Below are 3214 nucleotides of genomic sequence, written 5' to 3' on the forward strand. Positions count from 1 at the left end.
ACACACGTCTTTTATTGCTTGTATATACTTTCATTGTGTATATTTACATATGTGTGTGTATGTGTGTGTGTGTATGTGTGTGTGTGTGTGTGTATGTATGTGTGTGTAGTAACAGAAGAAACTGATAAACTGGAGGGCCAGAGTTGGTGTTTGAGAGCAGCAGGGTAGAGTCTGGAGAAACAGCTCAGCTGTAAAATGCTTGATGCTCTTACAAAGAACCCATGTTGAATTACCAGCCCGTATTAAGTGGCTCACAACCACCTGCATCTGCAGTTCCAAAGCCCCTGACAATTTTTTGGAGTGCAGGCACCTGCACTCATATGGTACACATAAAAACATCCAGGCACACACATATACCCATAAATGATTCTAACACAAAACCAAACAAAGCCCACCTGTGTGACATCACCCTGTCAAGAAACAAACATTTATTTTCACAGGGTCTTTGTTCTTCAAATTTTTATCACTTGCTCTGCTGACCCCTCAGAGACTTGGTGGCCCAGAGGACTTGTGACTGCCCGTTCCTTCCTTTGAAAATAGTTTCATTCTGAATGAAATGTATTGCCTTATTTCGTGAGACTGTTGTCTCAGACAGTGTGTCTTTTACAAATAGTTTGAATCCTAAGTGTTTGTAGAAGATACAATTGTGGTTTGATTACTTGTCTTTTGCTGCTTGTGGGAGTTTCTTAGAATGTCTTCGATGGCATAGGGACACAACTAAGCCACATATTTATTGAGGTCTCTTGTGTCTGACCCATATTCATCACATAAGACACTCCCAGTACCCATCATCGCTGACATTGTAAATGGCTTTAAGTGCATTCTTGATGACAGCAACCAGTTGGTGTCATTGCATAGAAAGTGGGTGAAGTCATTTGTCCATTAAATTTTAATGGATGCCATTTACTGTGAAAGGGGCTGGAAATTTGAGACTGCCCGTGGTGGTTCCTTGATTGAGCTCTTCAAGGTCTTGGAATCAAGAGTTCCACTGGGATTGTGTAAGAAAAGATGCCAGCCCAGGGGAGGAACAATTGTCTGTGAAGCATGAAGGGGAGAGCTGGTGAAAAAACCCTCTCAGACTTGCTTGCCCCGTATCCACAGAGTATTCAGAGCTGTTCAGGCACCAGGAAGACAAGCAATAAAGGAAGAATAGCACATCAGAGTGAGACAAATAGAGTATGCAGATCATGTATCTTAAGGTCAATTTCACATGAGATGGACAGGAAAGCCGACTGAGACAAGGATAGGTCAGTTTATATCATCAAGTGAAGCAGGAGCCAGTTTTGCCAAGGGGTGAGAAAATCATAGAGGAAGTAGCTTGGGCAACAATGGTAAAGGCGGCACAAGATTTATGCACTTGAAGAGAGTGCAAAGAAGGCAAGAATGGGTGGCAGGGCACTCTGTGCCAGGCAGGTGGGACCAGGAACTTGTGGATGAAATGATTTACAGTAAACACAAAATGTCAAGAGAAGTCATTGTGGGTGTGATGTGGCCCAGACCTCAGCTGTTGAATGAGAATGGGGGTGGGGAATGGAGGTGGCGCCACTAAGTGCTTAGCAGACATAGAGGGTGGGGTCAGAAACTGGTGTAGTAGGGGAAAAGGATTCATTTGTGAAAGAGGAATTCAGAAATACGCATGCAAATGATAGCACTAAGTACAGGAACATCACAATCAGAGCTGAGTGAGCCAGTGGGGCAGGCTGAGAGATGACAGGGAGACGACGGACTTGGGGTGTCTTTCTTCTACATGCTGTGTTAAGAACACTTCTTTAAATTTCCCTACATTTATTTCTTTTAAACTTTTAATGTTGATACATTATAGATTTATGTATAGTTTAAAAACTATTTAAATTGTTTGCTTTTTTACTTTTATGTGTGTGTGGGGGGGTGGGGAGTCTGCATGTTGTACACATTTGTGGTCAGAGGCCAGAGTGGGGTGTTGGGTGTTCTCCACCACTCTCTGTCTGATTCCCTTGAGGCAAGGTCTTTTTCTCTGAACCAGAAATTCCATTTTTGCCTAGGCTGTCAGCTAGTGTGCTCCAGAGATCCTCTGTGTTCCTCTCAGAGCTGGGGTTACAGGCTTGCCCACAGTCAAGCCTGGCTTGTTACGTAGTTAGTTGCTGGGATTTGAACTCAGGTCCTCAGAGTTGCACAGCGAGCACTCTCAACCACTGAGCCCTTTCTCTAGCCCTTTTTTGTACAATGTTAAGAAACGCCCTTCACTCAGTTTCTACCCACTGGCAGCCCATTGCATAACTACAGTAAAATATCTCAAATGAGAAACTGACATAGAGATTTCAGTTACTGCATAGTGTTTGTGGTGTGTACATATGTGAAAACTGCTAATTAAGGTCGAAGTCGGCCATGCCTGGATAGTCTCTGGATTCTGTGCAATATGGGAGACACTCTCCATTAGCAGAGCCTCTCCTTCTCTGGCTTTGTCTGGGGAATTCTGATTTTATTTTTATTTTTCAAAACTTCCGTTTTAATTTAAGAATAACTTTTACTGTCAAGTTTTACTTTTAAAGATAAGTTCAGTGACATTCAATTGGATGTTAGCAAGCATCTAGATTCTAAAACCATGTGATTTTAACATAATAGGTGCAACTGTAATCAATTCAATTCAGTACATTGAGCAACTGAAAAGGACGTCAAAACGAGTCTATAAGCCCACTTCATGTCTTCAATAGCAGTAAGGGGAATTCTAAGCCCTAACATGCACCTCTGCCTGAGGAATGTCGCATAGCCTCTATTAGATTACAGGATCAAGTTGCTTTCTCCTGATAAAATCTATTCAGAAACCTGAGATTCCTGAAATGCTTTCCCATGCTAATGAGGCATTTTGGTGCCCTAAGCCCTCATCCAAGGACCTTTGCCCATCCTGAATGTTCCTACCCTCAGTCCCCCAAAACTTTTATAAGCCTTGAATCACCCTTAGTAAAGTTCTCTGCCTCCTAGGAGCTGGCCCTAGTGTGGTCATTCAAGTTAAGTACTCACAGGGCTTCTGAATCACCCACCCTCAACCCCTGCCATCTTGTCCTACGGCCTTGACGGGCCTTTAGGTCAACAGTCCACGAGAGCGGGGAGACACACGTGCAGGTGAGTGCCCACGAATGACTGCGTGGAGACCAGAGGAGGATGTCGAGTGCCCCTCTCCATCATGCTCTACCTCATCCCTTCGAGACAAGGTCTCCCACTGGATCTAGAGTTTCCT

This window comes from Mastomys coucha, unplaced genomic scaffold (genome assembly GCF_008632895.1).
Source record: "Mastomys coucha isolate ucsf_1 unplaced genomic scaffold, UCSF_Mcou_1 pScaffold14, whole genome shotgun sequence".
In the NCBI taxonomy this organism is placed as follows: Eukaryota; Metazoa; Chordata; class Mammalia; order Rodentia; family Muridae; genus Mastomys; species Mastomys coucha.